General features: G+C 37.6%; 1 protein-coding gene and 1 long non-coding RNA gene across 4 annotated transcripts in view; one reads left to right on the top strand and one right to left on the bottom strand.

Moving 5' to 3' along the window:
* The window catches only part of TMEM117 (transmembrane protein 117), a 235,217-nt gene that overhangs the window by 127,313 nt on the left and 84,237 nt on the right, over positions 1-23,667 (bottom strand). The gene's annotated exons all lie outside the window — the stretch shown is intronic.
* LOC114013473 (uncharacterized) lies at positions 4,816-15,022 on the top strand. 2 transcript variants are annotated; one of them, XR_003556476.2, is made up of 4 exons: positions 4,816-4,953; positions 6,731-6,864; positions 7,152-7,215; positions 8,489-15,022. It is a non-coding gene; the product is annotated as an uncharacterized LOC114013473 (long non-coding RNA). The 2 variants fall into 2 exon arrangements; XR_003556475.1 differs by lacking the exon at positions 8,489-15,022 and having other exon boundaries at positions 7,152-7,603.

The raw sequence follows: 23,667 nt of genomic DNA on the forward strand, positions 1-23,667 counted from the left end.
CAAAGCACCAAATAATCCTAAAAGTCCTTTTTTTAATTTGAAACAGACACATTTGAAACACGAAAGCATCCAAGAAGCCTAGTATAAATTGCGCATCACAGTCTATAAGTAATTAATGCCTAAATTAAATATGCAAATTGCCAGATCTTCGATTAGAGTTAAAATAGCATATTATTATAAAGACACTCTTAAGAACATAACCTGTGCATATTTTAAGTGCATTTACTAATTAAAATACAGCTACAACTTTTTATGGAACGGAAAATATTTTTAGCACTATCATTATTAGAGATAGCAATGAAATACACTGCTATTTTATTAACTGTTTTCTTAACTATTAGCATTACATCCTGTGATTTTATGCTCTCTGCAGTATTATTTCCTTTTCAACACACAAAAAGAAACTGACTTTTATAAAATATGGTTTTTTGGCTCCTAAAAATGAAAACCCCCTCCATTTTTAATTTCCAGGTTCCAGTAATTTTTAGGTTCTAAATATAAATGACAGTAGCTGACATTTCCAAAAAAGCCATGCTTGCCTGATGACATTACCAGGATATTTATTTTAACAGTACCAAAAGTAAAATCAGTTCTATTGTGGAAAAAACCCTGCTTTTTTCTAGCTTTAGATACTGATTAGAAAAGTTTTCATGAATTAGTTACTCTGCTTCCTGGCTAGGATGTATGTCTGCACCTTGCAGGAGGGCTAATAGCTGCTGGGTTCCAGTTAACAGTCATGGTCAGCCCAGATTTCCTATAGCTTGTCAAAAGGCTTCTGTTTGCTTCTTCAGCTCTTCAGAAATGGACAGGATAAGCGTAAATAATTAAAGGCTGAGAAGCCAATACTTGTGAATGCAACAGATAAAGGACAAGTTTGTGACTGGGATTTGGGACAAACCCACTATTAACCTTCAACAGTAAGACTAGAAGCTGCAAAGCCAGGGAAATTGCTCTTTGCAGGCAAAAGTCCATGGAAGGACAGAATAGGACAAAACAGAGGAATCAAAAGACAAAAGAGACTTGAGACATTTAGTTCTATGACAGAGTCCAAAAAACCCTGTCATAAGGTGCTGGCTACATCCCTGTTGTTGCAACAGGGAGGTTAATAAGAGTGAGTCAGTAAGATGTACGAGCCCAAGGTACCTGACCACTTTTCTGGAGTTAGCAGCAGAGTGTGAACAGAACAGACACAGAGGGAAACAACAGCACTAGTGCAGAGAAATTGTTCAAAGGAACATGTCAGAGCATTTTTTTTTTTTAAAGATGGATAACACTTTAGCAGCTGCTAAAATGATGAACAGTCTTAAAGCAAATGGAACATTTTTAATTTTAAGTTGGATAAAGAAATACAGGACACTGTGGTGCTGCCAACATTGTTCTAGGGACTGGAATAAAATTCATGACTGAAACTCAGTGCTGAGATGGTGTTTTCTTGACCATCACAGGAATCTAAAACTGGGACATAGCTTCAATTTAGACACTTAAATTTAAGCATAAACCAGGGATCCAAACTCTCAATGGAGTCTAGTCAGAATAGTAGCTGCAGATTAGAGCATGATTCAGCCTTATACTACAGCAGCCATGCTGGGTCAAGGATTTGTTTGCCTTATGCTACTGCAGGGTGGCTAGCATGTCAAAACAGTATGTTCACATATCAAAAGGCATTGCTAAGCCTATGCGACTAAATAATTCCAGGTGCTGTGACATATCGTGGTCTCCAGAAAATAATCCAAAGAGACCTGGATTGCAGCGAATGAAGAGACGGGACGCAGGTTGATGCAAGCAAATGTCAATTTATTGTACAGAAGCACGAGTTTATATACACTTTCAGAAGCTGCAGGTTTTAAACAGATTGGTTCTTGAAGCTAAGCATTGCATACTAGGCAATCCCTGATCGGTGGTTAACTACCATCAATTAACAGCAAGGTGTTACCTTTCCTTGGTGCCATCCATGGCGCCATCCGTCCCCCACTCCCCTATGCTCTGTATCATGTTAATTGTTGTCTAGACAAGCTCGAGCACATTCCCCTCAGCTAACTGATTGCCATGCATGGTCCTAGTTTCCAGCCCGCTCCTGCACTGGATCTCTTGTAAAGCCTGTGACATATCCGACAACCAAGATGCATGCACTGCAATGAGAGCACAAGACACTTTAAGGAGGTTTTAGTTGCCTTTTAACGCCATTTTAGCCACCTTGGTGCATCTTGACTACACTTTGTCTGGGTCTTTATATACTCTAGAGTATTTAAGGCACTGGGCCAGCACATAGCACGCAGGGCATGCTCTGTACAGTCTACAAGAACTGTACCCATAGAGTGCTTAAGGCTCTTTGAAAAGGAAGGGCGGCCTAGATATCTTTTACGTTAAGTGATAAAAAGTCTGTACATGATCTGCAGTCTGATACATGCTTTTCTGAGATGTTTTTTATTATCTGGCATTGCCCTTAAATAGCTGATTATATGGAACTCATCTTTCTTTGGTGCACCTGACAAAGTGAAATGCCTTAACAATGACCAGCAAGTGACAGCACGGGAGTTCATGCAGGCTGCAAAGACGTTTGTGTTTAGACATTGTGCTACGAGCTTCTATTACTCTTAATTTAGCAGAGAGAGTGTGAGAATAACTGAAAACATACATAAAAGACTGCAGATACAGTATACAGTCCTGATCCATATTTGTCACTCTAAAATGACAAAACAGCAAATAAGACACTTGGTAGCACTTTGCTCAGCTGAAAAGCTATCCTTTTACTGCTAGGAAGTGAAGTCAGAGTCACAGGGGACTGGAAGATGCACAGAGACAACAAGACCTGCTGTCCTATAAATTAGCATATCATAATGAGAATGGCATAATGCATAGCTACCTACAAACACTACAGAGAGCACAACATCTAATCACACAGTCCCTAACCATGCCCGGTGAACATTTCAGTGGTACAGATGAAACTTTTTCTTTGACACCAGAATAGAGAGAATTAAGAGCCACTGAGCCAGGGATTTCGCTTGACAAGATGTCAAAGAGGTAACAGCCACAAGAGGCTCAGCAGGCTAATCTCCAAGACACAAGAAAACTAGGATGCAAAAAAGGCTTGGCCATAGCAGGACAGATCCATGGCACAGTGCAGACCACCTGAGACTGATGCTGTAACTGGGTACTGCTGGTTGGTAACTTATTTATACATGGGTTTTTGAAATCAAGGCACACAACTGTGATTCAGAAAACCTCTGCTTATCAGTCCACAGGCCTGAGGGCTGCCTAACTTACTCCGGGGACCTGGCTTTTAAAGCTCCCAGATCATTTAAAGTTCTGCTTTTAGGCATGCACAGGAGCAGTTCACTCTCGACAGGAATAAGCCATTTGGCTTCTAGCTCACAGCCTATGTTGATTGATACCCATAAAGCGGTTATTCCTCCACCCGGTTTGCCTGCGGAGCTCCATCTGTGAAGTGTTTTGCAAGCCTGCCTATAAGACAGGGCCCACTGAAAAATGCAGCAATTGCATTTACGTCTGTTAATGTAGAAGAGGTGTATGCACATAACTTAAATGGTAGGGAACACATGAGATCCAATCCTTATTCCAAGGGATACTGATTCAACCCCTTTCAAAGTTAGAGAATTGCATCTCTATCACTCACAATAAGAAAAGGTGACAACCAACTCCTATTAGGACAGTAGTTTTCTGTATATGGCACTCTCCAAGAGGAGAAGAAATGTGTGTTTCAGCCTCCTTTAGGTGAGGGGTAACAGAATTAGTGATTAGATCACAAGTACAGTCCTAATTAAGGTGCTTCAAGCAAGTTGGAACAATTTAAAATATATTTCTGTCCTTAATATAGCTTCTTTATTGGAAACAGTAGGAGTTGTTTGCTTCTTGTGTGGGGTTTTGTGGATTCTATGCCAACAACCGTCAAGCACTTCATTCCCAAAAGAGTCTGGACCTCTCATTAGGGACCAGGTAGCATTCATACAGATTAACTTTTGCCTAATGATGCTAGTCTTCCTAGGCTGTCTTCATAATCAACGATTTTGGCAGCAAAGCAGGGCATTAATTTAGATGATTTTCATGCATAGCATCACTAAGGACCAAGAGCTTACTTCTAAAGAATTTGCTAGAAGTAACTCATAATGGCAGGGCTACTGCCAGGGGATGTGAGAGTCTGCATCTCTGCTGGGAAAATCTTAGGGATCTGCAAATTCAAAAGTGCTAAGGACCTCCACTAGGGGAGGAATGCAGCCTCTCCAGGCAAAAACTAAACTTCAGTGAGTGCTGGCGCATACCACCAGCAAGTTTAAATGACAGGATTTGCTACATTTTATGTTAAACCTTAAATGACATCAAAACAAATCAAAACCAAACAGTGGCTGAGTTGGGAATTGAACCCAGATTTCTCCCCTCACAGATGAGCAACTTTCTCCATCATTTTCTGTGTTGATGAAAATGCTGTATTAACCCTACAGACTCCACTACAAAATACTTCCTATAGACAGCATAGTCTGGGAAAAAGGCATAGAAGGTGCCTGCCTGATGAAAGAATTCAACAAATAAATTTGAAAAATCAATTATATCCGTGAGTTATCTTTTCAAAATTTTCCAGGATTTTTGCTGTTGTTATGCTATATGTATTATCAGATGCATGTTCTGTTTAGTCAGGCAAAAGAAAAACAAAAGCAGCAGAGCGCAGTTATCTTCCTGCAGCAAGATTACATGACTCAGCCAAGGACAGGCTACTCGAAATACCTCTAATGCTATTATGCTAGTAGATGAAAGCTTACCTAAATATCCATAGCACCACCTTACCAGCCCCCCACACACACTCACACCAACACAGGCACTGCAGCTGTTCATATGTAGATGTTTATGCTTCCACTTAAACTCTATAACCACTGCATAAGTTGCTTTTACTGAAGCAATGAAATAAAGGGTTGCCTCTTACATGCCTGTTTGATAGTACAGGTAAGGTTTACAATATTTACTTTCTGCTAAGTGAATTGTTTATTAAAAATTGTTTTAGCAGACAATCAAATTAAGAGAATTGTGACAAGTTAAGAGAACCATGTCACTTTATAGCATCTCTCTTAACAGGCTAGTAAAATTCTGCAATTAATCCATAAGACTGTAGTAGAAGGTGGTATGTTACATGCCTTATTTAATTCACTCCATTTGCCTACATACTATGATATCAAAAGTTTTACAGTAAAATTTCCAAAATGCTAGCACAGGTATCCAGGATCACAAATAGAACAAGTGCCTTGAGCATACCCATTTTGAGGGTTTAAAGAAGGTCTTAACTCATCATACCGTAACACTGCAGACATACAAGTTTGTAGTCTCAGCCCTCGGTGCATGCATCCTGAGAAGGATAACTAGCACTGATTTTCAGCAAGTTGCTAAAGAGCAAGCTAAATTATACACACGTACACTGAAGAAAAACGTATGTTCAGAGTTCCTAAAATTTAGAAAATGTTGTCAACTGCTTTTTGGGTTTGGGTTTTTTTTTTGTTTTCCATCTAGTATTTTGTTAGATGTTGTAGGTTTGCTTCTCTTACAACACAGATAATTTTTTTGATGACATTTAAAAATAGCTACTAAAAACTGAAAATAAAAAATTTGAAAGTAATGTTAACAGAAACTAAGGAATATAACAGGCAATGTGTTTGGGTGAGTTAGGCTAGTAATTTAGCAAGAGAGGTGCACAGTAAAATATTTTCTTTTAAATAAATATTTGCTTTGGTTTTAAGTGTGGTGAGATACTGGTAAGAATGACTTTGAACAACGCTGCACTGGCCGAAAATTCACAATGGGATGTGGCTTACACGTACCCGTTCCCAGCACTGACATTTCAGTACAGCTAAGAAGGGGTAATGACAGATGTGCAGCAATATTCTCAGCACTGGCAGTTGCAAGAAAAAAAAAATGATTAATTTAAAAAAGAGAAAAGAAAATTGTTCATATCATTGCCAGAACATATACAAAATTAAATTATGTAGTTGGAACCTTACCACTTTGAGGGCTTTGATAACATTTAAAACTTGTGAATTCCAGCAAAAGCTTTCTACTTTCTATCCATTTCAGTTTTAGGGATGGCAGAGACGTTTCAAACCATTTTTATAATGCTGAATAAACTAGTAACTGCAGTATTATTGCTATTCAGAAAGGGGAAAACAGAAAAATTTGCAACTGGTATAAAACACTGAATGGACTCAGCTTGTAAGTGGCAGCCAAAGTGGGAAAGCAAAAACAGAAATGCAACTTAACAAATTTTAGTAGAAACTTGTAAAGTTGCATTATCTGCTAGTACTTACATATTAATCATTCTTTAACTTATTAAACTTCCCTGAACCATTGATAAACAGAATTTTTAATAAATTAAAACAATGAAATGCCAGAAATCCACAAACAACATGTCATTAGTTAATGAATTGGAACTGAGGGAACAAAGAAATGCCAGCAAAGGATCTCTACTGACAGATTCTTAGCAATCATAACAGAAAAGAATTTGAGCTGGCTCTGGAAAAAATTGTAAGCCCATAATGTAAAATAAAATTTTAATAAATATAAACAATTCTTATGACTTTACTCTTAATTTTTTTTTAATAGATTTATTTTCCTTGTTTAATGACAATATTTCAGAGCTTTATAAAGACTAATACAAGTTTGAAGTTCAAGGGTCTACTGTAGTGATTGGGTGAAGCCAGGACTATGTGATTTTTTTTCAACACTTTATTTTCAGGAACCACCAACACCCAGCAGCTGAATGACAAGTGGCCAAAGGATTGTCTTTTCAGCATGGACCAGGAGACTTCTACTGTTTTGCATAACACTGGAAAACACAGCAAGAACCCATATATTTTTTACTTCAATGAGGTGAGATGCTTCAATACAGCAAATGTTGGACCAGTATTTTGAACCTCTTAGATGAAGTCTGAATTTGAGAAGTAATTAGAAATACAGATGAATGCAGCCTGCACACGGATGCCCATTTTTAAAGCAGTGGAGAATATGACTCACCTTAAAATTTGTATCGAAGTATGTAAATGCATGCTGGAGAAGTGTAATTGCTGCTAAATAGGCTAAAATGATTTGTTTGGGGTTTTTTTCTTACTACATGAGTACAGTGTGATAAGTTTTAATTTTGACATTTTTGTTTCCAGGATTTTGCTGCAGGGACATGTCAGAGCATCTGAAGCAAAGAAAACATCCTTTATAGGCCAAAAGGTGATTTCCCTGACATACAGGCTTTAAATGCTACTTTAAAATTCATTCACATTAACTTTTATGTAAGATATGAAGAATTCGATTTGGCTTGTCTGCTTGTACTGCCATAGAATGACTATGTAGATCCTGTAATGACTATTTTATATTATCCAAACAAATCTGGGACTTTGTATCATGATTGTTCAAATTGTAGAAAGTACTGCAGAAGTGTCAAGTTTGTAAAACAGGTGATTCAACCAAAGTGATTTTTTTTAAAGTAACTATTTCTGTGAATTATTGTCAATAATGATAAATAATATTCAAAATTAACAAGTCAGGAACAAGACCAGTTGGTGATAACATCTGATACTGAATGGATGGATGGTGGGGCAGAGTCCTGCCACCTTGCATTGCAGTAGTATAAGTTTAATAAAAAAGAAAACTGGCTAAGTAATACCTGCCTTGGAGCTTGTGGGATGTTTGCGGAATAAGGACTTCATGGAAGTTTGAGACTTAGATGAAGAATTCTTAAGTATTAGATTATTAACAGATCCATTAAATAAGTGATTAGTAATATTTAAATAAAGCATGTAAAATCACAGAAAACAAATAGGTTGGAAGGAAACTCAAGGGATGAACTCATCCAACACCTCATACTACATAGGGCTAAGTGGCATTAGATCAGATTGCCTAAGGCCTTATTTATGGTTAAAGATTGTTTAAGTTACATTTATTTAAACTTATCTATTTATACCTAATTCCTTTACCAAAAGAACAGTTAACATTACTTAATTTTTGTCTGAACAAGGTTTAAAAGGGCACTTTACCACTGATTGTTCTGGGTTTCTAGTTCAGGTGGTATCTTCCGATTATGCCAAGATCTCATCCATTCAGCTCAATGCTAAAGCAGCCAAGGATTTAGCACACAATACTTCTATGCAAACAGCCAAGATTTTCCTCTTCCTATCCTGTTACTAGAGTTCAATAAAATACAGTATATGCTGCTATACATCACCCCACACAGTTTGAAGAAGGAAGACAACAATTCATTTTTAACTCCACATCATTACATAGTTTAGTATTTGTTAAATATCCTCCACAATATAAGACAAATGTTAATTATTTTATATTAATATGAAGAATACAGAAGTTAGCCATACACACAGGCATATATTGCTTATGTAGAACATAAGCTAATCTTTTTGGCATTGAGAAACTGAAAAATCAAAACACTAAGAGTAAAGTTAAATTAAAATACAAACTGTTTCCTGTAGCATCTTTGTATTGTGTATAGGCAAAGCGGGAAAAGAAGTGGAGCAAAGGCCCTTGGAGAATCTCTGCTCAGATGGTCCTTCACAAATATTGATGGCTCTCACACAGACTCCGTGGATTCCACCAGTGGGTGCTGATGCCAAGTTACTGAACGCTGAATTTGACAAGGGCCACAGAGAGACCATCAATCAGCCAAAACCAGAGAAAACCACATGCAACAGGGGAAACAGAATATGAGAAAGTAATTAAGAGGAGGAAGGAGGGCAGGAGATCCAGGAAACTGGAATGGCAAAGTTGATGGAAGGGAAATGACAAGCTGAGTATACATAGAAACGCAGAAATACATTTCAAGTACAAAAAAAAAAAATGAAAAGAAAGAAAGGCCAGAGCCCAGAATGGAATGGATGTGGTCACAATCCTATTTGAGGATTTTAGAAAAAGTGTTTAGATTCAGCTGTATTTTGCTAGTCCTTTTGTAAAGGCCCAACTGTCTAGAATCTCAGCATTGCAGAGCAAATCTCATTGCAAGAAGAAAAAGAGAAGCGAGAGATGCTTCCTTCCTTGAAAAGTACTCAGTTAAAACCTTAATTTTCAAACAAAGGAATAGGTCAAGTTTTCTATGTTATTTTAGTGCTTATAGCTGCTTACAAATGCTTTGCTGTGTTAGAGTGTGGGCAGATAAAGGGAGACTGAAACTGCAGTTTGTTCAAGGAATCAAGAACATATACCAGCCCAGAAACCAGTATGCAATGGCACAAATAACTGCACAGGGGTCTTACGAAGACCGAAAATGGTATTAACATGTCAGCCTTACTAGGCTTTTCAAAGAACCATGTTGGCAGAAACAATTCAGCCAAAAAAACCTGACAGTTTATTCACATGGAGAACAGATACTACAACTTGATACAGCCACAAATGAGCCCTAAGAACTTTCTGAAGAACTTCCTCTGCAAATTGTTTTGAAATATTATCCGAGTTCTACAGTTTGCATACACATAGCCAATACTCTGTTGACAAATCAAAATGAAATAGGAAACTCTCTGGTGAGAAGAAATTCCTTTAAAGCTACAGGTGCAAAAGAACAGGAACTGTCTTTCTGTTATGTATGTTTGGTTTCTTATCTGCTGAAGATGACCAGTGTGTATCAGTCCCGTTGAAGTCTATAAAAGCAGACTGAGATATAGAAATTGTGGAGCTGTTAAGAAAAAGGGATTTACCATGCTCACAAGTACCTTTGAGAAGAAATGGAAGGAAAACGTGGCATGACAAACTCAGGAGCTGGTCTGAGGATTTGGTTGTCTTCTCTCATAATGTAATAACAGCAGCAGATTGCAGAGCAGATGGAGAAGAACTAGACTTCAAGCAATGTACAAATTAACAAATTGAGGAGATTGCTTCTTTACTGTATTACTTGAGAACAGTATATAAGGAACAACTGGGTCTAGGGCCAGTCATCTGACAAGAGCTGGCATATAATCACGGCAAAGAATCTCACAAGGAAAATGCAGGGAAGACAACAGCCTGTTCTTCCACTCCTTGGCTGACAAAGCAAACACCTTTATCGTGACTGCTTGACTGTCCAATGGCTGATATACACTGAAAGAGTCCAACACTGGATCTGCTATACATTTGCTCCTATTGTACTAACCTCTACATTTTCTGGTCCTTACACTACTCAGAATTTTAAATAAGTTATCATTGAAATAAAGGGGAAAAATTGTCAGAAGCTGTTTGAGGATTTTATCTTCAAGACAACATAACTATTGCAGACTGTTTATTTTACAATACAGTCTTCTTTTAGTGAATTGAAAATGACTTATCAGAACACAGACACATCAAAACCACACACTGGAACTGTTTGCTCAGGCACTATCACTTGCAATATAACTTTAAGGCACACAAATGGAGAAGAGACACAAACTGTGGTGTGAACTGCATCCTCAAAGAAGATTCTCCTAATTTTTCCCAAGGACTAGCACATCACCAAACAATGGGGAGAGAGGTATACGCATGCATATTTGATACCCAGACACTAAACTTTGATAGTTTTGGCTATATTTTTAAGGTCAGTTAGTTACAAATACTGGGTTTCATCTCAACTACAGACTTAAAAAACAAAGCAAACTCAGTTTCAGCTACTAATTCTAGGATCGTCTAGAAAAGTCCACTTCTCTCTACAGTCAATGGAGAAAAATAAGCACCTTACAGATGTAAATAATCTGACTTAGACAACTGCACTGGGTCTGGCTGGAACGGAGTTAATTTTCTTTATAGCAGCTGTGTTTTAGATTTGTGACCAAAACAGTGTTAATAACAGACTAATGCTGCCTACAGAGGCTAACCTGCAAGAACATCTCCAAATAAGATGAACCATCTTTTGGAGTTTTCAGTTCAGCTAAATTTAGAAGTAGTTTGTTAACTTTAAACTTACTTTTGTTGGGTTCTTAAGCTATGAGATGACACAATATAGATTTGAGTTTTAATACTGGCATGGTTGAGATCATTAGACTGAAGGTCTAATGTCCATAAGATGTCTGTGCAACACAGACCTCAAACCGCAACTAAAACCAGTGAGATACTAAAGCTGAAATATGCACTTTGGGAAAATACCACTAACTGAAAAAAACTTACCTTTTATTTAGACATAAGGTTGAACAAGACATTTCCAAATAGTGTAAAAGATAACGTGATAAAACATTGCCAGTAAGAAGCCTTTACAAGAATGAGTAAACTGCAATTAAGATTTCGAAGTACTACTGTTAAATGATAACCTGATCCGGAAATAGTTTTATGCTGTCTGAAAGTTATCATCCACATGTTACAAGCTGAAGCAGAGTGTCATTAATAAGAATACCTCAAAATCTTTATATTGGATGCACACAAAGCTTCAGGAACAATGCCAATGTTTTTTACAGTAAGTATTTCCTTAGTTTACTTATTGATTATGTGAGAGATTTTGTAATGAAATTGATATTCTATATTGATGAGCAGAAGAAACAGAAGGTTGCTTAATGTCTCTGCAGAGCAATTATAAACCGTTCTCTCTGCTGCAGAATAGCCACTGCAAAAATTCTCCCTGCATTCTGAAACCAATTGAAGATGTGAGAATGGCTAGAAGTGCCTGCTCTGAAGCAGACAAGGCAGAATGTAATTCTTCTGTTAACAACCTATCTTTTAAGCCTTGTACATCAATATTCTGGTTTTTTTTAAAGAAGATAAAAGATAATAAACAGCTCACTTCCAAGCAGTAATGGACACACCACTGTGAAGGTAGAAGGCAGTAAAATACTGTGAGACCTAATCAATAGAAACTACTGGATAGAGGTAGACTATGATTAAATTACCATATTTCAGGACTTTCTAATCCCATTTTTGTAATTAAAATTTAAATACAACTTTCTTCAAAAATTTATTATTTTCAAAATCAGTATTTCACTAGCTGTAAATCAGGTATCATGTCCACTTCATGTTTTTTCAAAAGTCTTTTTCAAATGTTTACACGTGAACCAGAAAGACTTGTATCAAAAGTCAGGTCATATCATTAAATCAGACATAATACTACACACCTCCTTTTGATGTATGTATTGGCTCTGGCTGGGATGGATTTAATTTTATAGCAGCCCATAAAGTGCTGTGCTTTGCATCTGTAGCCACAATGGTGCTGCTAACACACCAATGTTTCAGCTATTGCCGAGCAGCACTCACACAGCATCAGGGCTGCCTCTCCAACCCACCACCCAAAAGGCCTGTAGGCTGGAGATAAGCAAGAGGCTGAGAGGGGACACAGCCAGGATACCTGATCTAAACTGACCCAAGGGATATTCCATACTCTATGGTATCCTACTCAACAATAAATGGCAGAGGAGGAAGGAACATTCACGGTTACAGCGTTTTGTCTTCTGAAGCAACTGCTATGTATGCTGAGGTCCTGCCTCCCAGGAAGCTGCTGGACATCTGTGTGCCAGTGGCAACCAGGGAATAAATTTCTTCTCTTTAGCTTTGTTCCATGCATGGCTTTTTCTTTTCTTACTAAACTGCCTTTACCTCAACCCATGAGCTTGTCCATCTTATTTTCTTCTCCTGTCCTGCTGAGAAGAGAGCAAGAGAATGAGAGTGACTTGAGGGGAGTGTGTCTGGCAGCCAGCCAAGGTCATCCCTCCATAATGTTCATGCTGACTTTCTATTAGCAAAACAGGTTCACAACCGATAGTACTCTGATTTCATTTTAATATTACTTTAAATATTACTAAAGCAACATTTCAAATATGAATCAATGTAAAACTTCTGGTAGGATTTTCAAAGATGTCCAGCACCTACATTCATCCTATTTAGCTCTTAATAACATACTGTTAAAATAAATACAATTAAGAGATTTCAAAAGAATAAGCGATCTTCATTTGCTAACATCACTTATTTAGAAAACCAATACCAACAGCTGTGTAAAATTCCATTTTCACATTTTGTTCAACTCACCTTAATCTAGATAGAAGTACTGCAATCCTATCTACAGACCAACCTTACATCATCCACTTTTGTCCACTCTCTGGGTTGTTTACAACATTTAGGTCTTCAGTTCAAAATCTACAATTGAGAAATCTCAACATTAATAGGACAACGCAGATGATCTATTAAAAACCTAAGTAAGAAGTATCCCCATGTCTGTGAGTTTATCTCCTGCAATGTTTAAAGAACCTTTTCTTATCTTCATCCGAAGCCTGGTCACCCAGTAGTCTGTCAAGTTTGTGAACTGAAATTCCATTTCTTGTTCTGTACTACAAATGAAACCAAAACCCTCTGCTAGGTAAGAGAAAAAAGAAGGGACTGTGACCATGTCTCTTTTAATTTACAGGCACACTGCATTATAGTGAGTCATCTTTTTAATTTCCCCAAATGCTGTATCTCAGAGCTGGCAGGAGATCTGCCTCTTACAGGAATCCAGTTCCACTGTTTCACATCCAGTTTTCACATTTCCTGTTATACTAGGGGGCGGTCATTTGCCAGCACTTAAAGCTGATGGCTTTTTACTCTTTTCTGTACTGACCAGAATTCAACTGTTCTACCGGTGATTCTTTATTCAAAATAAAAAAGCAGGCAAGTAACAGTGCAAAAGAATGAATTTTATGTATTTTCATATCATGGAAACATAGAACAAATATAGGTTGGGAAGAACCTTTGGAGATCACCTAATCCAAACTCTTGCTTGAAGAAGGGCTGATTTCAACCTGACCAGGTTGAGGGAAGCAGAGGATCTTTCCTCAAAAGAAGAGCACAGCCCAGACTGTTGCTAAAGTTCCAGACCTCCCCAAGGGTTGCAGGTAAGAGGCGAGGAGCAGCACGAAGGATAGCTACCGTTACACTGAAGAGGCCACTTGGTGAAAAACTGCTTAGGGTTTCATAAGGACAACAGTATAAATATCCCGGCCCTCTTTGGCAACTTGGATGACCCATTTCAGGAAGACTGACAGCAGCAATCACTCCAAAAGAAAAGTTTACTCCATGCTCTGCTGATTTAATTACTTTAAATGAGTTTCAACTGATCAGATTTGGAAAGACAAAGACAAACTGCTCACCTAAACTTGAAGTGAAAGTTGTCTTTTTTTGCCAGAAATAATTTTGCTTAGTAGCAAGGTTCTTTGTGATAGGCATTCTGAACCGATGAAAGTGTCACTCAGTTTTTGAAAATTTCAGATGAACTACATTCTTCTTGGCAGTAATCATGTTGTTACATAAAGAAAAACACAGTTCAAAGTAAAAAGAAATGAGTTAACTGGCTTTGGAGTGAAAAGCCTACTAAGTTTTCACATTAAACAAGGATTTACTACGAGAATGATAAAGAAACAGCTATACATTTGGATAGTTAAAAAGGCATGATCACTGGGCTGGCTTTGGTCTTTAACTGGACTGCTGAAAGAGAGAGTAATTAGAAAAGAGAAATATTTAAAAATTGCTATTTCCTTAAAGGAAAACAAGGCTTTGGTATTAATTCATCACATTGTAAGGAAGCTTTTCTAAGGCCAAGAGAACTCTCTTATAAGCAGACCACTCAGGAGTGAAAGAAACATGAGGAACATACGGGTCTCCTCCACAGGACAGTTGGATTCTGAATGTGCTGTGGATATGATACATGTCCATTACTTTTCCAACACACTGTTTCACCTCATTCTCTGTAATCTGTTGCAGGCTTGACAATGTCTGGCACAGCCCCATATCCATACTGCAACCAGTATGGCTGGCTGTAACAGCAAGTACAGTGTTGCCTTGTTATGCAAAAGTACCTGTGGGAAGACAGCATTAGCCATATGGCTTTTTTCTGACAGAAGAGTAACTTAGGGTTTGGAAAATAAGTACATGAACTCTGCTGGTATCATGCCTTCAGTCTGCAAGAAAAACAGAACAGAATTTTTCTGCGGGTTTTATATCCCTTTTCCTCCTGCCTTTTGTTTACCGCAGCCCTAACAGTTGGCTTGTCGTTACATGCATCTCTGTCTCCCAGGTAAGATTTAGCTATCAGCGCTTCCGTTTCTCACAAAATGTTATCTGACTACCGTGACGTAAAAATGCAACCTAAAATGAAAATTTATTTATAGAAAATACAGAAATAGAGCCTTTTTGCCTGAACAAGTGATGTTCATTAAACTTCATCTCTATAACAGTGTAATGCTTTATTTCTTTTCCATTATCTTTTAATTGCTGACTCTGGTATGTAGAATCTAGTTTCAGACCCTTTTTCCATCTGCTTAACATGAGAAGCAAATCTTTCTCTGTTGAAATCAGTGACTCAGTAATTACTGTTTACAGGGTTGACATTAAACCAGGTAAATGAGTAGCAAGGTTTTACCTAGTCACAACATAGAAAATTGTTCTTTGAGTCAAACTGGAACTAAAGAAACCCCAAGTGATTTGGCCAGAGGCAAGGTATGAAACAGTTATGCTTTGGAAGCACTCCCTTATCAGGGATTTGTTTTCATTAAAAAAGATAGTGTTTCCCTTCTTACAAAAAATTTGTAGCAGAAGTGTCTCCTCATTAAACAAAAGCAAACAGTTTACTTCAAAACAACAAAGACAGAAAAAACTGCTTTTGGAATGGGACTGAGAAGTTGATCCTGTCTCTAAAACTGAATGGACTGCAGAGACACTCAGTAGTTTAACTCCTTTAATTCCTTCAAGAGAGTACCGTTTTCTTGATGCTGCCAGCAGTGCCGGTTTGGAACAAATGTTAGCTTTCGATATTCTCAGATGACCCCCAGGGCAGAGACTCGAAAGTGAAATGGCTTTTATGTTACCGGGAGCATTTGTTCCCACAGCTGGTGTGGGGATAAATTCCCCAAAAGATGAGAATGGGAAGTAATATACAATGACATGTTTGACAGGCCAAATTTGGAATGCTGACGCTTTTTTAATCTTCCAACAGTACAAATGCAAACTCATTCATTTGTTAAGAATTCCTGAATACTTTTTTTGAAACATTTTCAAATAATTATAAGCACTATGTCAGTTGAATAAAACATGTATGAAGTATAAGGCAAAAGCAGAGTCCATATTCCATATACTTCATTCTGAGGTTCTTCTGGCCGGGGCTGCATTAAAGCAAAAAAATCTGACCTGATACAGAAGACACCAGCCAAAGACAAAAACAGTAATGGAAAAGTTTGTCATTGGTCTCTCTTCTCTCAGGCAGTGGAGGCACTACAGTGAGCTTCCTTACTGGAAAGAGATTTTTGCCACAACAGAAGCCTGCATTATTAATAGGTAGTTCTTTCAAGATCTGATTCCCATAGCTGCAGAAATAAATTTATGTTTAAGGCAGGCTGAGTAAGTGACTACTGTTTACTGGAATGAGAGCCATGAAACACTAGCGTGGCAAGTGCCAAGAAGAGAAGTGGTATTGAAAGAGAGGAATTCTTGTGTATTTGTAATTTCAGACTTTCTGTGGTCTCTAGTCTCACTCAGTCTTTTCTTAATGGAGTGAAATTACTCATAGTTGGTAAGTTTATAACTGGAGAAAAAAAATGGTCATTCTTCTTGAGTTTTGCAGTACTATTCTCAGGCTCTGATTACTACTACTTTGCTGCTTATATAGCTTTGCCTTTACATGCATGCTGTCCATTTGAGCTGAATTTCTTTCCTATTTTAACTTTTAAATCATTTGCTTACAATGTTTTGACTAAAATATTTGATTTTCAATTTACAAGTAAGGCATGTGATTGTTAACAGGCTAGTTAGCTGTGAATTCACACATTTAAAGGGTATGAAGCATAGAACACAATAATCTGCTCTGATCTCCATAATCCAGGTCATGAAATTCTATATAGTAATTCTCAGCAGAAATGGACTCCTCCTAGAAGAGGCTAAATCCATTAGAAAGTCTTGATTTCAGTACTCTAAGCAAACATACAGAGAATATACACATCATCTAATTTTCCAATAGTTAATCCCACTGTGAAATATCTGCACTTTATTCCTACTCTGAATTTGTCCCAACTTTGTTTTCAGCTACTGCATCTTTTAAACTAAACACTCTATTACCAGAAATCTTATCTTCCATTTCAGTAATTAGAGGCTTCATTCAAGTTCCTCATGACCTACTCTTGTATAAACCAAACAGTCTCAAACCACAAAGCATGCTTTTTGTGCTTTGGGTTATTCTTAAGGTTTTGTGGGGTTTAATAAATTCTCATGAATTTCCACAAGGAATCTGTACAATGTTGTATTCATATACCCTTATTTTAGGGAGGACATTCCTTTTTAAATATCCAAAGTCTAGTGCTAACTCATCAATTTTTAAAAAACTCATGTGAAATTCATTCTAGTATATATCATAACATTACACTTGTCACACACAAAATAAAAGCTAGCATTGCTTTATCAGGATTGCAGTAGCAAAAGGGTGTTTTGCTGCTACAAGTACTCATTTTTCAGCATGTTGATTCTATTGAAACCATCTACAGTGTTATTCAGGTACTGCACACATACCTGTGCAAGCACTTGCACCTCTGTAACACAGGTAAAAGCTGTAAAATAGAGGCTTGTGTTTGAATGGATCTGAGCTGTAAGGATTCATTGTTCTTAATGAGGAAAATCTAAGTTCTCCTCCTTAAATTTTTGCTTTTGGTTAATTCTTTTGATTAATTAATTTCTTTTATCAGAGGTAGGAGGAAGAAGAGTTTATGTGGGTTTTGTTATTAAAATTTGCTGCTAGTTTCTTATAGGATGAAGGAAAAAGCTGTACCTAACTCCTGAAACTGTGAAGAAAGTAAAGCACTTCTCTCTTCCCATTTTGTTTACATTCCTCCTTCTTTAAAGTCAACAGCAAAAAAAAAATATACTATAGCTGACCTCAATCCCATCAAAATTGTTTGAGTGTGAAAAGCTGTATAGTAATTGCTGTAATGTGGATGAAAACATGAAGCCACCTGACTTCCCTGAAACAATTAGCTCTACAGTCCTTGCAAACTTTCTCCCCCTAACACAATCAAACTTCACAAAAGAAACAGTCGCAGAATAATCTGGGATGTGACTGTTCCTAATACATTTGCAAGTTCAATACACCCATATGCCTAACAAATGTTACCAAAGAATTCTCCCACATTTTGCACTGATTTTTAGAGTAATTTTTAAGACACATATAACCTGGATGTTTTGCTCCTTTCCGCAACCAGAAACCTCAAATATCCTCACTCAACCCAATTCAGTTTTATGGTTAAAAAAAATATCTGTTACAGTCATGAACTCATTAAACAGGAAAAGGAGGCTGAAAACTTGAAAACATTGAAGTTTTGGGGAACAAAGTGAAAATATTCCTTAAAGGTCAGTGCTGGAATAACAGACCGAAACTAAAAGAGGTTAGCCTAATAGATTGTTAATTTCCCAGACCAAACTGCCATTTTAGTCAAAAGTAATATGGGCTCTGCAGGTGGGGGCAACAGTTTCACCACAGTGGAACACCAGTCTGCGACACTTCTAGCCCCCATTGCAGAATTTTTGAGAATCTAAGGTCCTGAAGGTAGAAGTGTGAAGTAGCGAAGTGAAGCTGCCTCTGAGAATGTAGGTGGTGTAAACCAACACGCTTTGGATTAAAACAAATGCTTCTTACTAAAGCAGATCAGGATTTGACCTTTGATTGGAGAAGAGCTTCCTAAAAACCAAGCTCTTCCAACAGGAGGAGAAACTCACAGTGGCAATACAAACATTAATGGAAAAGAATATTTAAAGCAGCATAAAATAGATTCACCAGAGTCCAAACAGCAAACGCAAATACTAGTAGCAGATACTATTATTACTGGTTTTCAGAGCCTTGACTTTTTATTTCATTTGTTTACAGGTTCTAGAAACAAACATGCTTAAGATCTGCTATTCATTAACTCTTGTCCTGAGATTCAGCTCTGCCTGCCTTAGCATTCTCAGTCTTAAGCAATATAAAGATGACTCACATGGTATTCTAAAAGAGACTCCACACTAAGGATGGATTTGTAAAGTTCAACCAAACTGGTGCAAGCACACATTTAAATACCTGAATAATGTTCAAGCTTACATTCACACATCAACGTCAGTGAGCCATTCTGAGCCTGATTTTCTCTTTCTGGAAACAAGACCATATCACTCCTGTTCAACAGCATTGGTCTGTCCCCTCTTCCTGACATTTTTTTAACAATCTTCTTTAATGGTGGTAATTACAGTGCAGTTTCATTCCTTTTACAATTCTAAATATTAAATTGTTTTAATAAACACAAATTAATACAGGTAGATACAAAAATCATGCACTTCTGTAGAGACATTTAAGTTCATTTCAGACTGATATAAACCAGACAGGCTTTTGTTATAAGATTCTTGGACAGAAAGATTATTATGAATCAAAATGAGTATTTCTTAAAGTCTCAAATAAGAACACAAGTTTCTCTAAGCCAGTGTTATACAGAACTCGCACTGTTCATGTGCCAGTAGGACTGCAACCTTAGCCATATACAGCCAAATTCATCAGAAAAGAATTCTGTAAATTATGTTTTTCACCACATAAATAGTACCTTAAAATGAAAGATTGCTTAACACAGTAACTGTATAGTTTAGTATTTAACATCAACAACACTTAAAGTGGTTTGCATAATGGGTTCTTAAACAACTGCATTACACTGCAATAAAATAAGCCTAAAATATTGCTATGTTATTCATTAATTTATTCTGACAGGATTTTATTAATCGAATTGCAAGGCATCATGTTACTAATCTGCTAGGCTTCCCTAAAATAACCTGCTCGATGAGATTAGGGATTTATGTGTATAGTCTGTCAGAGGGCTTGTATCTTGGATTCATTCCAGCCCTGAAATAGGTCTTATTGGGAATCATTTACTTTCAAACTGGTAATAGTCAATAATTCCAGAAGCTCAATTTAACAGCTTCAAACCAATGTAATCATACAAATAAAATCAAAGTTCAAGATGCTTTTTAGAACTATAAGGTTACAGGATTCAAGAATATTAAAGATTCAGTTTCCTCCACAACAAAACCTAAGTTCAAGAATTAAGTATTAGTGTCTCCTATGATCACAAATTGCTTAGAAGAATACCTAAGGGACAGACAGGGAGTTCACAATCTCAGATATGTTTTATGATTTTTTGAAATTCTCAACTATCTTTTTAACTGTGCTCTAACCTTTGTGTTTTAGAAACCTACACTCAATATCTTAACAAAACCATAATTTATCTGAATAAAAAAATATCCCAGGAACTACGGTATTACCATGGGTTTATTAATTACAATCAAGAACAAGTACTGAGATGAAATGATGCAGCAGGGTTCCGCTAAAATGGTATGTTCAAGTACAAGATGCAGCATGTAAGGAGTGGAACACATGACTGGCCCCTGCATTCATATGGCTACCAGAGAGAGAGGGAGAATTTAGGTATTTTACTAGCAATTAGGTACTGAAATATCTTTTTTTGGATTGGTTATAAATTCTGCTGCATCCTGGCTGCTGTAGTCTGGCACAGCAGAACACTTACCTTCAGGTATATTAGTAAAGCTACTGATGTCAGAAAGTGTGCACTTAAATTAAGCATGTTGCTAAGTGGTTTGCTGAACAAGAGTAACTGGTTCAGCTAAGGAAAGCCGCATAGTTCCTTGCATTCACAGATTTAAACAACTCATAGTCTCATCTCAACTGGCCCTCCTTTAAGTGGATTCCTTACATTTTCAGGGTCATGTAAGCTGAAAATAAACAGCACAGTCAATTTGAATAAAAAGGGGTAAGGCTGAATACAAGCACAGTTCTAAAAGCTTTTACCTAATCAGTCACATAACTAAACTACCCATTTCTGGGCCACCAAAGAATAAAAAAAAATGCAAAATTCAGAATATCAGTGCAAGTTTATAACCAGTTTTGAGTACCTACTTTCAAAATTAATTCATGAAATAGACCAGTAAGTAAATGTACTGGGTTTGGCTGGGGTAGAGTTAATATTCTTCATAGTACCTAGTACAGGGTTATCCTTAGGATTCGTGCTGAGAGTGGTGTTGATGATAACACAGGGATGTTTTAGTTCCTGCTGAGTAGTGCTCACACAGAGCCAAGGCCATATCCGCCTCTCACACACACCCCTACCCACCCCCCAGCAAGCAGGCTGGGGGTAGGAAAGAAGCTGGGAGGGGGCACAGGTGGGACAGCTGACCCCATGAGACCACAGGGATATTCCATATGCTCAGCCTGTAAAGCTGGAGGAAGAAGGAAGTGAGGGACATTCGGAGCTATGGTGTTTTGTCTTCCCAAGTAACCATTACACATGATGGAGCCCTGCTCTCCTGGAGATGGCTGAACACCTGCCGGCCCATGGGAAGTGGTGAATGAATTACTTGTTTTGCTTTACCTATTAAACTGTCCTTACCTCAAACCACGAGTTTTCTCACTTTTACCCTTCCAGTTCTCTTCCTCATCACATCAAGAGGAGAGTAAGTGAGCAGCTGCATGGGGTTTAGTTGCCAGCTGAGGTTACACTATGACTAAATGCAAGAGATCACTATGAAACACTATCTATTCCTGGTTTATTCACTACCAAAAGCAGACGTCAACTATTAAATAAATAGTTAAGTATAGCTGCAATTCTATTTGGAATTGCCAGTTTCAAAACAAAACTCCACTTTATTCATTGAATCAGATATGTGCTTTTCACTTAAATGAACTACAGCTACATGTTAGCTTTATGATTCAAACTGAAGAGCAAAAAGAACATCAAGTATTTGACTAAATCTGAAACTCTGCACAAGATTATGGAATGTTGTAAATAGGTGTGAGCTCATTGGTATCGGTCGGACTGCATTGATTTACATTCACTGATGAGCTGACCCTACCTTGCACATTTATCTCATTTCATTTCATTAAGATACATTAATGATAGTGATTATCCAGAAAGGAAATAAAGTAAGAATCTCAAGATGAGATAGATGATAGTCATTAACAGTGCATATTAACTTGTTGTTAAATTGCATAGAGATTGATTTCACCAAATACTAATACTTAAGAAAACTGCTGTAAAAAAAAGAATGAAATGTCTACAAATTTGTGCCCATTTACATGTTTGAACTCGCTTCAATGAAACACCATCAGTGAAGTACTTAAGGGCACATTTAACTTATTCCTCACAGTTCAGAATTAAACACACACTTCTGAGCTTTTTTGACTCAGGCAAAAACAACAGACAAGTTACTGCGTTTTTATTTCCCCCCTTTTGTAGTAATTTACAGTAACTGGCACCATGTACAAATTTCTGTCTGTTATTAATACATAAGTGTGGGGAAAAGGATCTGATTCCCTTATATTTCCATTCCTGAATCTTTACACCTTTTATTTACTTGTTTCCTGTGATCTCAGTCTTTTGGTTTTCTATTATTTCTCCTTATGCAACCATTCATTTTACCTGCTTAGATTGTGGATTATAGCCCTGGAGTCTGAACTAGGAGATGCTGACACTGCAATTTTGGCTGGCTGAGGAGGAATTAATTCTGGTAAGAATGAATATCCCAGGTATAGAGCAAGGAAACCACCTGGAGCTGACAAGAGATAAACAAGATCAGGCTCCTACAATCACTTGCCTTGCTTGAGAGGATGCCAGAATCACACGGGTTGACATTCCCACTAGCATTTCAAGGTTACAAACATAAAGAGAAATAATGTACTTTAACTCCTATTAGACAGACGTTCACTCTCACAAAAACAATGAATGTAGCTGAGCAATTCAACAGATGGGATTTCAAATTAATCCTAAGGCTACAGAAAAAAGAAGGAAGTTGGGTCCATATAGATTAGCACAAAGTTGCTGTTCTAATCAAACTCTGCATCGGAACAGGGTATAGAATTTCATGTGTTTACCTCAGCACAATTCAGGTTGTTACTTACATTTCTATCAATTCCAAACGAACTCCGATGACAGAAAAGAATTTATGTATCATTGGGATAATTAATTTTTTAAACTTTCAATAAATGACTGCCCTGGATTTCTCCACCAACATCAAAAGAGCAAAGCTAAACCAAAGGTCAGATGTAACTGGGCATTTGAGGACAGTTCAGAGAATTATAGAACCATTGAATGGTTTGGGTTGGAAGGGACCTTTAAAGATCATCTAGTCCAATCCCTCTGCCACAGGGAGGGACATCTTTCACTAGATCAGGCTGTTTAAAGCTCCATTCAACCTGTTCTTGAACTTCTCCAGTGATGGGGTATCCACAACTTCTCTGGGCAACCTGTTCCAGCATCTCACAACTCATCGTAAAAAATTTCTTCCTTATATCCAATCCCTTTCAGTTTAAGATTATTGACCTTTGTCCTGTCACTGTCACATGTTGGTAATGAGTCTCCCTCTGCCTTTCTTACGAGCCCCCATCAGTACTTTACTGATGATGCCAATTCAGTGGAGCCAACTCAAATATGTAATAGGCACAAGTATTGAAAGGTTACAATAAGGTCTCCCCAGACCCTCCTCTTCTCCACGCTCTCGGCCTGTCTTCACAGGAGAGGTGCTCCAGCCCTCTGATCATCTTTGTGGCCCTCCTCTGAACTTGCTCCAACAGGTCTATGTCTGTCTTATACCGGGGACCCCAGAGCTGGACATTACTCCAGGTGGGGTCTCACCAGAATGAAGTAGAGGGGAAGAATCACCCTCCCTGGATCTGCTGGCCATGCTTCTTATGCAGCCCAGGGTAATATTGGCTTTCTG

The sequence above is a fragment of the Falco peregrinus genome, chromosome 6 (genome assembly GCF_023634155.1).
Source record: "Falco peregrinus isolate bFalPer1 chromosome 6, bFalPer1.pri, whole genome shotgun sequence".
NCBI classification, from domain to species: domain Eukaryota; kingdom Metazoa; phylum Chordata; class Aves; order Falconiformes; family Falconidae; genus Falco; species Falco peregrinus.